Source organism: Corapipo altera, unplaced genomic scaffold, assembly GCF_003945725.1.
Source record: "Corapipo altera isolate COAL_440 unplaced genomic scaffold, ASM394572v1 0, whole genome shotgun sequence".
In the NCBI taxonomy this organism is placed as follows: domain Eukaryota; kingdom Metazoa; phylum Chordata; class Aves; order Passeriformes; family Pipridae; genus Corapipo; species Corapipo altera.
This window is the reverse complement of record NW_020884872.1, coordinates 42,668,305-42,683,485: the sequence shown is the minus strand read 5'-3', so window position 1 is coordinate 42,683,485 and position 15,181 is coordinate 42,668,305.

The following is a 15,181-nucleotide window of genomic DNA, read 5'->3' as shown; positions in this document are numbered from 1 at the left end:
TCATCTTTAACAAGATTATTAGTAGTATTTCATAATAGATCTCAATTCAGTCTTGAGCCTTGATTTTAGACTGCATGTGACACAATATCTAAAATCATTATGCAAAAACGAAAAGGCAGTGAACCTAGACATAAAATTATATTACCAGTCTGGAAGTCTTCCCAAAGCCAATGTAGAAATGTGAAGGTTGTTGTATTGGGAGCTGGAGTTCGTTTCCCCATAGTAGCCCTCACAGGGCTATGCTTTGCATTTGTAGCTAGAAGGGTGTTGATAACACACTGGTGTTTTGGCTACTGCTGAGCACAGCATCAGCACTGTAACATTCCCTCCTCAATCGAGGACAAGATTCTGGGAGGAGACACAAGCAGGCCTGCTGACCCAAACTGACCAAAGGGATATTCCAGACCATATGACAGCAGCTCAGATGTAAAAGCTAAGGCAAGGAGCAGAAAGGCAGGCATTCATTGTCTCCAATGGCTGCCTGCTGAGGAACCATTACGTGTGCTGAAGCCCTGCTCCTTGGGAGTGGTCAGCCATGGCTGCTGATGGGAAGTAGAGAATAAACCCTGCTATCTTTCACTTTGCATTTGCGCGTGCAAGCTTTTGCTTTGGTTTTGTTTTAAACAAACTGCCTTATTCCAACCCATGGGTTGTTTTTCATCTTACTCTCTCCCCTGTCCAGCTGGGAAGGGGAGTGATAGAGTATCTGGGCGGGCACCTGGCATCCAGCCAAGGTCAACTCACCACGGTTGTCAAAACCTGATAATGGGATACTGAGAAATCTTTCATCTCATATTTTCATGCTAACATTGCTGGGTGGACTTTAAATATCTAGGGAAGCCATAAGCACATGCAGTACAATTTCATATACCATGCTTGACAAAGAGTAGCGACTGCATTAAATTACCTGTGAAAGCATGGGTTTTTATATATTTTCAAGATCTTACCAAGCACAACCTTGAATGTCAGTATCTTAGAAATCTTTAATTGCACCCTGTGCTAAACTATCATCTAATGTCAAGAAAAAAAAGTTAAATCAGACTGTATGAATTATTCATCATCATCTCCAATTCAATATAAACACTATTCTAGCTGAGTGTTAAGCACTTCTGAATAGTATTGTACAAGGTGAATACTTCTCTGATAATAGAATGCAAGAAACTATTACCTGGTCTTTATAAAATAAAGAATCAAGATGATACACTTTAGGAGAAGAAACAAAGTTACAACTAAAGATAGACTTTGTTAATAGGCTCATACAAATATTTGCATAACATATTTCAGATCAAGTCCACTTGCAGGGGATTAAGACTCCAAAAATATTGTTAGAAATCAATATATCTCTCCACTCGTCCAACAATTTCTTCAATCGTGTCTTCAGTTAAGGTACAGCACCTGTTTGGCATGTGCCCATTAGAAATCTCTCCTTCTGGGAATATTCCTAAAACAATTGTTGCTACTGTTCTGGTTTGATAAGGTTTTGCCTGTACTTTGCTGAGAATGCATATACTGAGGGAGAATGGTGAGATGGGCTGCTGTTTTTTGTATCTGTGTATTCTTATAGTAACTATATTTACCAAAGTTAAACCTTTAGTGTCAGTTAATAAAGGTGCTCTTTAGATAAAACATTATTGTCACATGACTACCGTGTAAACTTCCACACTTCATTCTGCGCGTTTTAGAAGCTCTTTGACTGATCCAAATAGATTCAACTCTCACAGATCTTACTTCCCAGACTGATCATGTAATAGTAAGTGTGGACATGGAAGGAAGAGTTAAAAAACAACCACAACTGAAAAAAAAAAAAAAAAAAGGACAAAGAGAAGGTAGGAGACTGTTGCCAAAATCCAATTATTAAATGAGAAATGGAATTTTAAAATCCTGATGACCAAAAAAGCCTGCAGTGACCTGATGATCTGAAGACTTGAACTTTCCTATATAAACTAAGATTATGCACCTTGCTTTCTTAGACATATTTTAATATTTTTATTTTATCTTTATCTTACAATAGGAATGATTATTTGTTAATGGTTAGCAAGTTAATGTATATTATTATTGTATTGGAAAAACATTAGGAGTCTCTAATTCACCATAGTAAACACTGTTCTGCAGAAACTGCCTTACACACTGTTTAGAAAGTGCGTATCCTCCAGCTGGCCTTCCAGTCTACCAGCTGGGAGGAAAAACTCTAGAGAAATGGAAAGATGCAGCAACAACCCTATGAAGCACAGCAAGAATCTTTAGTCCAGGAGAAAGTAGCACTGTCTCACTGACACTTGTGTTCTTTCTGTGTCATATTATATGTTATTCATGTTCTGAATTTTTCAAATATTTTTCTACTAGTTAGTTAGTAATCTTTTAATTCTCAATTGGTTTATTACAAAGTTGATTGTAAATATAAGTGTGATAGAGTTCTTCCTTTGCATTTCCATATACTGTGCCCAGTACATGATCATTGCTTAATACTAAGTAGTGAAACACTGTTGTGAACCTGAAATTTCAAATATCTGCGCACAAGTTAGGAGCAGGAAGGAAACAAAGTTTCCCTAAATCATCGCTTTCCACAAAAAGATCAACAATCATCTGTTTCTGAATAGAAGAGGGATTTGCAAAGAAATAATTCTTCTCTTTTTTTTTTCTTCACTTAAAACATTGACACAAATTTATGGTAGCTTCAGTTTCATTATGAATTCATTCACCTATGCTGTTAGAGAGTATAGGGAGTGGAATTGAGTACTGGATGCTCGACTGAACTTGCTGCTTAACTTCTAGGTACCTCTCTGTCTTTAGTTTGGACCACTCTGACTTAGCTCTTGGAAGAAAAATTTGCTGTAGAAGAGAATAGATGTAAGCAGTGTAGGTAGAAGATAGTAGTATGGAGAGGTCAAGCCTGTTACATGTGACTCTGACCTCGGGACTGATGTCTGACCCCTTTTTTATTTAGTGGGACAGATAATCTATCTAGATTTCTAAGCCCAGTGCCATCTTGAAACCAGTAGTTTGAAAGCTAGATCTTAGTCACCTATTCCTCTTAGAAACACCTATAAAAGACAACATATTCAATTACTGAGGAATCTTACCTAAAGATAAATCTGTGGTCAAAAGAGGTCCATCTCTAGTGTCTAAAACAAGATGGAAAAAATTTAGTGCCTAAAGTGGTATGACACAGCCATACAGTGTATGTCTTTATACTCAAAATTTAGAAGCAGTGTTAGTGCCTGAAAGAATGTCAGTTTGTAAGGGAGAGAAGAAAGGAATCAAACTGACTAGATCTTTAAAATTAAAAAAAAATAAATAAATTACAGACTTATGGTAATGAAAATTTACTTGCTTCTATTTTATCATAATTTTTCATTGTGTTCTTAATGGAATTCTAGTTTGGGAAATAATTCCTAAAATATTTTTAATGAACCAAGAAACAGACACATAAAATGAAGGAATGTCGTTCAGATGATAACCAGGCACTACATGTATACAGGCAAGTTACTGAACCTGTTTTAGGCAATTGTCTAGGACCAGGGCCATGCAGCATAGACTGATAGCACATCTGCTATGGTTTATAGCTATACAGAGAAATATTTATCTACAACTAAATTCTGGTACCTCTGAAACAAGCACAGTGTGGAAGTAAGAGTTCTATGTTAAAAGGAAAGTGCCAGAAAATACATTAATGGGGAAATTTATAGCTACTTTTTGCTTTAAAATGTCAAGGGTTTAAAAGAGCAGGCATATATGAAACAAAAGCAGTATGGTATTTCAAGTATATCCTGAAAATAGAAACATTGTATACACTTGTATTTACAAAATAATACAACAATTCTGGTTGTCCTGGTAGATTTTCTGTACAAAAGGGTAGTAAAAGCCTTCTGTTAAGAAGGAATCTGGAAGTTCCAGAATCATGACAATTGAATGCAATCCCTAGCATCTATTATTATGCAAGAATGGTTCAGAATGGTAGAGTATCTTCTTATGCAATATTGGAAAAAAAAAAATTACCAGTATCTTCACAATGTTTACTTTCTTGATGGACAGTTTATAGATAGGTGTACACAGAAGTTGTATGCAGCTGTCCATACATAAGTATCTGGTAATATCTGGGATGCTCTAGAGAAGATGACACAGCTGCATGGTTTTATCAGCTCTGACACAGGACTTGTATGAGAACCTGTCACCACCAAAGGACCATCTAGGCTAGGCAGGCTATCGCTGGGAATCTCACCTTTAACCATCACCTTGACATGGGCACCTGAATTGAGCCCAAGGTATTTAATGGTTAAGGTATTAAATAATACAATAATGAAAACCAAAATTTAACAGGCTGCAATTTATTTTCCTGAACATGAGTGTCTTGTACATTTTTAGGCATTGAGAGTTCTCCCACCTAGCTTTTGTCTCTGGGGAGCCGTAGGCCTCCTATAGATCTCTACTCAGATCTTAGCAGATATCTAAGCAACCTCCTCAGATCTCCCAGGTCAGTAGGCACCTACGCCTGAACAGCTGAATACAATCCCTAAAGGCCTACAGTCGTAGTACAATTTGGTAGCAAATCAACTCTGATGGATCTTACTTCTACTGTTTTTTCAAGTGGTCAACTACTTATCTGGGTTTATGAGCTTTCTTTTCTGAACAGAGACATCTTGCCAAGAAAATAAGTATCCCAAGAACATAACATACGTAAGTATCCCAACCAGTGCAGATGTGTTAAACCTTTCTGTGATTAAAGAAAAAAAATGTTCGTATCAAAGACAACAAAAGCTAGAAAACTGAAAAAAAAAGCACCAAAATTACCTAGAGAGCTTTTCTATTTTATTATCCAAAGGACTTCTCATCAGTATGCTGATAAGAAAAAGACAGTGAGATGTGTGTTTCCCATATCAAATAGTGCTTGTTATTCTGTTCTTGAAGCTGCCCCAGCAGCCAATGACCTGTGTGAGAACCTGTGCTGACAAGCTCCACAGGTAACCAAGCTTAATGTAGCTCTAGAGTGCTTTTAATAGATAAGCATAGTCTATCTGTTCTGGCAGAGAAAAATAGGGCAGGCAATCAGACAGCCATCTTCCATAACCTGAGTGGAATACTTAACATAAGTCAAGGGTAAAGAAAACAATCTTCCCAGAACAATGCCTTAAAATGCTATTGAAAAAAGAACATCTGTGTTTATACACATATGTATGTATACATATATGTATATATATGTGTGTATGCACACATTTATAAGAATACAAAATGAGAGATTACTCCTTTGTTTGCTTAAATAAATTATTTGACAAAACAGAAGCCCCTTCTACATAATAGTCTAGATATTTCATCTAGTTAAATGGCTAGAAGATGTCATATTACACCAGAAAAACATAATAGCAAAAAAATGTTGACCCATGAGAAAATGTTTTCCTTAGTCATTCTAGTTGTCTAGAAATGAAAATTCTAATGCTACTGCATAAGATAGCACACAGAAAAAAAACTCATAAGGCTTTTAGTTTTTTAACACATTTTCCTTTTTATTGAGTTTTATTCCCTTTTTATTGCCAATAAAATCTACAGTAAGATGATTCTGGTGTAATACTGTGTATTGCAAATTCCCTCCTACTGAATCATTTTTTCTTTCTGTTGATTTATACACAGATACATCTGAGAACAGTGTACAACAGCTTTTTTTCCTTAGTTTGTTAGAGGACATTGTTGTTATTATTATTATTATTACATTTTTTTAACCTTAAATTCTAAAGAGTTACTTATTCATCTTTAAAATTTTCCATGTTAGTTTAGAGCAAGTTTCTATAGGGAATAAATTCTGCGATCATGAATTTAAAAGACCAGAAAACAGCTTATTAGCTTTTTAGTTAGAATAGCTTTAACCACATTTGAAGTACAAGACACCCTGCAAATTAGAGAAAATATCTCCTTTGACCAGTGGAGTTGGAGTATCAATAAGCTGATGAAAAGACAGAGAGGGATGAGGAGTCTTTTAGATGTTCCCATTCCCTCCAAATTGTCATCTCACGTGACATGATCCATACCTTAGTAACATCAGTGTGAATGTAAGATGAATAATTCTGTGGAAGGGGATACTGGCACCTAGTCAAGCTTTTGAAGTGTTACTGAAGGAAAATGGTGTAGGGAGGAAAAAAAATAATTATAGACAGAGGAAACAAGGCATCCAGGAAAGAAGAATTAAATCAGAGTCCTACTAAAATAGATCTTATGATATAGGGGAAGACTACCCAAACATTCATAATTTCTGATCGCAAATGTCTAAAAATAGTGAGATTTGAAAGCTAGCAAAAGGTTCTTATTCTACTTTGTGAGGTGGGGCCTACTTAAATCTTCAGAGCTATAAAGATCAGACATTAGACATGCTTTTCAATGAAATCTGAAATTATTTACATAACCATCACTTTGAAGAGCTAGATACTTATGTAAAACATTAACTATTGAGATTTATGACAACAGCATGAGAACTGACAACATTGCCTGTGTAAGTTTGTTAAAAACAATGAACAAAAGGAAAATTATGTGTGTGAGTTGCTAGTGTCCCTTTGCTGCTGTAATATGAAAATCGAGTGCTATAGAATAATGTTCCTTAAACTCACTGTCATTTATGCTTATTTACTACCATTTAGGGAGCTATTACAGTAAGATAAAGTTTGCTATCATGATCAGAGATATAAGAAAAAAAGGTTGGGAATAGCAGTTTGCTAAAAATTTTATTTTTTCTTTTAATTTAAATATTACTTTTCTCTCTGGCATTTGCTTTTGTGATTCACACAATATTTTAGTCTCTGAGATAATAAAACAAAGATAGGTTAAACACTGATATGTCAAAGTGAGTCTGAAGCATGTATTTTTGAAAAAAAAATGTGTTTAACATAATTCTCTTTAATCTCATAAAAGCAGTGATAAAATTCACTCTGCTGAAATCAGATAGTTTTCCCATTCTTTCCATGGTGTCAGCATTTCATTTAGAGATTCAACACCGTATTTCAGAGAGTATTGGCTCAACTTTTCCCTTTACTCTGTGTCCCATCTCGTAGAGACTGCTATTCTTTTAACAGGAGGCGAAGATGATAATGAATTCAGTGGTCATTAATTCAGATTATCCTTGTATACATTCAGGTTTTGAAATACAGGGGCTTAAGACCTTTATATATTTCCAAAGACATTCTAACACAACACAAATTCCACACCAGATAAGACAGAAAAAGTGGAACAGTGAGTATAGCTTGCAACAAAAATTAGATGCATTGTAACGCACAAATAAAAATTACCAAAAATAAAACATTACAATAATTATTTTTTTTTAAACAGAGAACACTTTTTCTGTTTTTTCTTTACCAGTTTTACTTCCTGTTTCTTTTCAGCATCAAAAAGTAAAGAAAAAGAAGAAACAGAGAAGGAGGAGAAGAGTAGAAATCTAGGAGGAAAAAGACAAAAGGGGAAAAAAAAGAAGATGAAAATATTAAAAATAAATTGATAAGTAAGAAATAATTCAAACTTTGAAACAAGTAACTTTTTAAAAGGAAAAATAAAACCTCAAACCACAAGTGAATTCTCTCACTTGTCTGAAGCTATAGCACTGACTAGACTCTCAGACACCACTCTATGCCAAAACATGCTGGTACACAATACACTAAAATCCAACAGTAAAAATATTCTCATCTTGGTTTTCTTTGGCACATGTTTCAAGCATAGAGATCCTAAAATGTAATCATTTTTCTCTGATGAGACTTTCAAGAAGCTGTCATGTCTTCTTATTCACTCATTAGTAGAAGCAAGGTCTAGTAACAAATCCCGTGCTATTTTTGTGCTGTTTTCCAGAAGAGCACTTAAAATGGGATGTATATTCTCTGGATAAATATCCCGAGAAGTTTCTATCAGTAAAAACCCTGAAACATTTTGAGAGCTCATTTGCTTATGAGCACAGCGTCTGCACGAATGATGAAAGTTTATGTGGTTGCTTGTAAGGCGAGGCAGAAGTGCCATCAGTTTGGTCCATGAAAGGTTTATTCAGCCAGCTTATTTTCACTGCATGTGCTACTAGGCCGTCTATGTCCCTGCCTGGAGTATGGTTAGCTTTAAGCTGTCTCTTGTTACTTATTTTTGCCTACAGCAGTTTAATCTTAGGTCATTCAGCGGTCGAACTAATGTATATGTTCCTGAGATATGGCTGTAAGCCATATGGAAGAAACAATACTCTCGTTTGTGATTATGGAAAAGCACAGTATACTTTCTTCCTCTTTCAGCTTTAATGAGGGTCAGGAAGCTTGATTGGTAAGACCTATATTTTAGGCTTTTCCTTGGGGAAAGAAGTGGAAAAGTGAGATTTTATGCATGAACAAAAGGATTCAATTAAAACTAACTGATGAATTTTTCCCCTGACTTACATGGCAGTCAAACACTAATTGTGATGTCAGTGTTTTTATAACATGTGATCTTAAGGATTTAAGATTCTCGATGTAAAAAAATGTGAATAGTTGTTAGCAAATCACATTAAAAAAAAAAAAAAGGAAAATGGTATGATTTTATTAGATGATTCTGTAGATTATACCTAAAAAAAGAGTTTATCACATATTATCACTCCATATGAGTTTCAAGATATTAATGTAATCTGTAGGGTAGAACTGATCCTGGATTTAGATCCTCTTTTGGCATAATAAACTTTATTCTGACACAATGTAAAAAAGAAGTTGTCTGTCATTACAAATTTGTTTTTCAACTACATCGTATAACACCTTCACATTCTTTTTTGAAATATTTTCTCTGCTGGGATACACTTGAACAGATATTTTTGGTCATTTTGCTGGCATTGTTGTCCTTTTTTGATAAAATGCAACTCATTCTAGTTTTGATAGTGAAATCAATATAAAGTACATTTTACCACTATTGCATCTTGACATTCGAAATTACACATTCCAAGTTACATAATATAACCATATTATGTTCAGAAACAGGAATTTTTTTATTTTTATTTTTCCTCTAAAGGAACTATCCAGAAACTGGTTAGATCACATGCATTGCAAATTACTTTGTTCTTAACCATAACAGAAACATTTACTTTCTTGTCAATAAAGCCCTTGCAAACAGTCAAGTCACTCGTTTGGAATAAATAATTGGTTGACCTCTGATAGTTGTGGAAGAAAAATCTATCAACACAAAGATATCACGCTTGAGGAAGTCCCTGTATTGCAGATTATTTAAAGCTGAGAAAAGAGCCTGAAAAGTATCACACTGTCCATATTTTTTCATAAACATCGTCTACAAACCATTATTAGAAGAATGGTCCCACACTACATGAACTTTGGTCTGACCTATTTAATTCATATTTTTGTTGAGTGACTTGTTCTATTTTCAGGCTTCTGTTCCTTTATTATTTAATTCTTAATGTAATACCAGTGGGAAGGAAGGGGGGGTTGAGGTAAAGAATTTAGAGCCAGTCCAGAAACAATAAATTCAAGTTTTCTAGGGTATACTAACAAGACTAAGAAACACAAGCTGAAACTGCACATATTGAAATGTATCCTGAACAACATAGGTGCCAATGGAGTTGACCACACACAGGAATCTGGTGATATTTGACATTACTTAAGGTATCCAGGACCCCACAAAGGGGTGCCAGATATTATACCAGTGACCTGTGCCCTTCTGGAGTTGCTAATCAGGGTCAGGAATAGGCCCAGCTTAGTCCAAACAGCACTAGGCATCTTTGATTAGACAATGCAATTGTGTCTGTTGGTACAGCACCTACTTTGATCATGTATCTTGATGAACTTGGAGCTTTGCTCTGCTGTCTGTCATTAAGTAGTTTTTACCTAACCCATATCTTGCAAGTTTAAATGTTTTTCTGGAGTTTTTAAAGCTTCATTAATTTACTATTACTCTTATCTACAACTTCACCTCATTTGTATACTTCTATTATCATGTCCACAGGTTATTTCTACAAGAATACTGTATGTTGCTATTTTATTCTCTATGACAAATTTTTACTTTCTATTTTTGTATCTGTTAATAGATGAGAACTCAGAAAATATTATACTGCCAAAGATAAGCACAGTTTTAGAGACATTTGATAGCCTCAGATATTTCTATACTGAATAAGACAAAATTCATGTACTTTACAGAGAGAAACTTCAGAATATTGTGTAAATGTTTTGTATAACTAACTGCATTCTCCTGAAGAGAGAGCAAACTCCATCGCAAATCTGATATGCAGAATTCTGAATCATTTTTTACTTTCATGTTAAGTTTTCCCATGGTTTCCTTTACTACTTTATTGGGTTTAATTGTCATTTTGCTTAGCTCAAAACACCATGAGATTTACAACAGACAGCATCTTTTAGTGACAGTATTGTTCTGTTTTGCTTGAATAAAATGTGGCATTTATGTTCTATTGAAGGCAGAAGGCCAGAGGATAAAAAGAGGTTTTGTTTGTTTGTTTACATTTGCTGAAGTCCATTCTGGGATGCAAAGTACAGAACACAGTGGTAGAGATTGCACTAACACTATGTGGTGCATTATGAAAACCTTTTATCACATTGGGAAATAAAGGCAGGAAATTGTGTCACAGTTTGTTGGACATAAAACAGTCAGCCATCTCACTATGATTGAAGGAACACAGTTTATAAGCACAAGTTCTCCCAAGTCTGTGTGCAATGATCTCTGCTGGAACGCCTTGAGCACTGGAAAGGAGAATTCACCCTGCAGGGAAGTCTGACACCCTTTTGTGTCTCTCCTGTGGACTAAGGAAAAATATTGCATCATGAGCCAACTCCCTTTTCCTTTTACTTCCTTTTATAGAATATTCTTTTCTTTCAGCAGACAAGCAATAACACCTTGTGCTAAGACACTGCCATTTGAAATGTCTGCTGCATAACCAAACAGTGGGAGTGTATACTAATGTTTACTCATCCTCTGCTGCTCATATATATGTAAGGTCAATGATGAATGAGATTTGGGCATAGGTCTGTTTAAATTCTCTTTTTTAGTGACAGCTTACTTAATTCTTGTTTGAAAGACAAACCAAAATTCTGCCATTTCAGGACTTATCAAAGCATTCCATGAGGTTAACCTCCAGCACTATTCCTCATAAAATTCTGATAAGAATATTTTAATAGTTCACAGTCAGCCAGAGTAAGACAGTCACAGAGAAAAGCACCACACTGTTTCTCAAGAAATTAATGTTCCCTGTAAATCAATAGCATTTAAAATACCAGAGACAATGAGTATATGGAATTTACTAGTTGTGCTTTAAAAAGAGGTACAATCCCTTTTGAGAAAAGATTAGTCACAAAGTTTACTGGTATTTTTATTCACACTACACCTGCTTTTATTGGTCAAGTATAGTACACCACTGCATGCTAGTGTTTAAAGTGGGAACAACTGTATAAATTTACATCTTGTTCAAAAAAATCTACTGTTCTTCTGATGCACTATTTTCTAAAAATTCTACTTTCCAGCTATCAGTATGTAGATAATAAAAAGATAGTTTTCTTTCTTGAATCTTTTGAAAAGCTTTGCTAGAGAATTTGACAAGTCATAGATATATTCTATCTACTCCACATTTGATTCAAAGTCATGTTAAAGCATCAAGTTCATCATCTGAGTTTTAGTGCCTTTTTGATGGAGAATGTACATGAAGAATGTGCTACCCTTTCTCTTTTTGCTAGATTTGAATTAACAATTGTCTGATTATTCTGAAGCTTTCTGAATAACTGGAATATCTTGCCCTTTTGTAGCAACAGTAGTTCACGGATTAGAAGTTTTCCATCTTATTAATTTAAACAATCAATACGACAAGATTATCCTTTCTTTTTCAATTACCCCAAGTTTTTTTATGAATGTAACATTCTTCTTCATCAGAAATAACTATCTGAGAGCTTTGCAAGCAACTCAGCTGTAAAATCTCTTTTGAGATAAATTTCGGATTCCAAAGACTGTATCAGCACAGTGGGTTGTATTAAAATTAAAGTACAGCAGTAACTTTAGTTTCTAATGACAAACTAAAAAGCTATATTGAGAACAATAGGAACATACAGGAACTGTTAACCTGACAGTATAGTATACAATAACCATGGGTAAGATTCTCACAAACTTTAGCATGAAAACAATGCCCGTTAAAGCATCCTTCTGATTTTAGAGATTTTGTGTTACATGAAAGTTAGATATTTATTTTAATGCAAGGTGAGATTTGCATGATTATAGAACCTGGAGCATTAAGGAGAGAGCAAGTAACAGCCTCTTGATATTTAGACATAGTGCTGCTATTCCTGGAAGAGGGTTTGAATATGATCATATTCTTCGTCCTACTTTTATGTGTACAAACATGCTCATTTCAGAGTAAAAGTACTCGTGAAATATGAGGCATAAAGGATAAGACTTTATACACCTCCCTGGGCTCAACCGTTTTTTGTCATGAATCTGTAATATTTCCCATACTTTTGTAACATTATAGAAGAGCAGAGAAAAAGGATTAACTACATAAAGTATTACCTTCCTCTAACAATTGGTTTTTATATTGAAGATATACTGACTTTCCTTTTAATATTTCAGTATTAAGTCATCTTTTTTTTCCTGTGATATGATAAGATCATTTCTCTGCACCATCTGTTTGACACAGTATTCTTGTGTTATACTCTGTATAGTGTTTGTGGTTTGCTGCTGCCCTATCAGTACAGGAGATTCAATTACAGAAATACTGCTTGCATAGCTCTACTAAGAGTATATTAAGCATAGAATATCTGGCTCAATTTCATATTGTAACATTTTAAAAAGCTAAAAAAAATTAAAATATTTTCCTTTTGCAGAAGCGTCATCAATGATGCATAAAATAGGAACTTGGTGCATTAAGAGGTCCATAATATTAACAGGGTTTAAGATGGTTCATAAAGTTGGAACATAAATGTAAATACAAGACAGTGCAAAACCCCAAGATTGTGGAAGTACATTACCTTTGATTTTAAAAACAAGTAATTCTTGTTTGTTGGAAAGAAACATCAGCCATGCTTACACTGCATAACAGAGTGCAGTACAAGAACAACTGAGCTAACCCAGACCTGATTGAATTTGTTAGACTCAGGTAGACTTACTAGCGTGCACCTTAAATACGTGTTGGCTGCACCAGCCTATTGCTGTATCCTAATGAACACACTGAATCATTGTTACTTGGGCATTGCACCAGGCTGCTACCATGTTAATGAGTGTGTTGCATGTACAGCTTATATTAGAATGAAAACTGGCTCACAGAGCAACAGTTTGAGTTTGTAGTTCCAGTCTGGGGTGTCTTTCTCTACTTTTTGCCAGTAAGACTATGAACAGATAGGTCCAAATTCCAATGTCTCACAAAACCTTTGTAGCAGGCTGCAGTACGAAATTACTGCAAGTTCAGAGGATATTGTCCTTAGAGAACTACTTGTCCCAAAAGGGCATAGACCCTAAGTTGTGACAGATGTTTTCAGCTACAAAAGTACTCAGAGTCCAAAGAAAGAGGATTTTTAAGGTACTTCCCTAGCAACTGTCATCCATGAAACAGACAAGTAATAGAATTTAGTCTCTAAACTCAGTTCCTCCAAGACAAGGCTAGCAGCTGTACTGTAGAGGCATTCCAAAGCAGAACACTTAAATAATGTAAGCATGTATTCACTATCTGGAGTTTCATTTGTTTATGTTTCATTTTATATATATATATTTATATATATATAGAATATATATATATTTTATGTATTTATTTAAACAATCAAACATACATAGAAAAAAATCCTAAAATGGAAACGTAGGAAAATGGAACATCATTAATGTTGACGTAAAACAGTGTTTGTATAATAAACATAATGAAATTGAGTTAGTGAAATAGAGGAATTAATTGGTAGATTTAAAACCGAAGCAAAAATAAAGCTTCCTGTTCTGGTTTCTGCCAGCAATAAGTACAGTGAAAGCAATTTTGAATTAAGATATTTTTCCAGTTTAAATTCAGTCATAAAGGAAAATCCATCTATTATTCTTACAGAGCAAGAAAGATGACATTTTTCTCCCCATTCCTGGACTGTAGTGTTGCTGTGTATACCACCTGCTGGTTAATAATGTGAGAGGACTCGTTCTTTCTGAAGAGAAACTGGCTTTTTGTTAAAATCTCCAGCACCACAAATAGAAGTAGCTTCTCTCTGTGTTTGCAGTCTGCCTTCTGTTGTGTTTGCTACAAAATCGTTGCTCCAACAATTTGGGAGGCTTCCAGTGGGCATGCTATAATGTTCTGCTTTCTGCAAAGCCTGTCATCCTCCAAAGAAGGAAGTAGAGGTAATTACATCCAATCTCTAACATGCATTCTCATATCTTTCCTAAAAGGAGAATTTTTTGTAGCAAAAGCACTTTGGTATTTTTCTTTGTGTTCATAAAGAGAGCTAGTAAAGGATTTTATTGAGGGCTCTGCTCCCACAACACATGGCCAGCAGTGTGCGGCTGTATAACACTTTGAGCCTCAGCACTGGCATGGATGTTGGAAGATGTCCTAATGCTCTACAGCTGCCTTCAGATGTGCTAGATATGCTTTCAGACCGGGGTACTGGGATGTGAATGCAGTTTAAAATCAAGTGGGATCTAAAAAGAAAAAGGGATAGGGACCAAGCAAGGAAAAGGGTAAAACAGGGAGGCTGAGGCTGACACCAAACAGAGCTGCCCTTTCACTCCTTCAAAGCCTCCAGGGTGCTGGATCTGCCCAGAGTTGTGACAAAATAGGTGAACTAAAAGTGGGCTCTTTATCATAATCATCATTTCCCTGCCCTGAAACTTCTTCCTGAAAGAGGGACGTTCTGATGGATGGATCTTTGGTCTAATCTTACGACAGCCATCACTGAATTATTTTCTGAATGTAGATATAAGAATACAGGAGGTTCTACAGCAGTTCCACTGACTTAATAGCCTTGCCCATCTAATCCATTAACTCATCTCTTAAAAGGGGCCCCTATGCAAAGTTTAGGTAAATGTAAAGGAGCAGGATGTATAGTGATGCTTGTCTGTATGAAACAGTCCCCAGTTCTGATGAACTGAAGCAGTCCAGTGTTGTTTCTTAATATTTCATAGCTGATACTGTACTTTTCCTCCATGAGCTTAATAATTTCTTAACATCTTGGAATGATGGGTGCAATGGTTTAATTATATATATTTTTTTTAAAGGTCCACTTTCATGTCAAAAAAC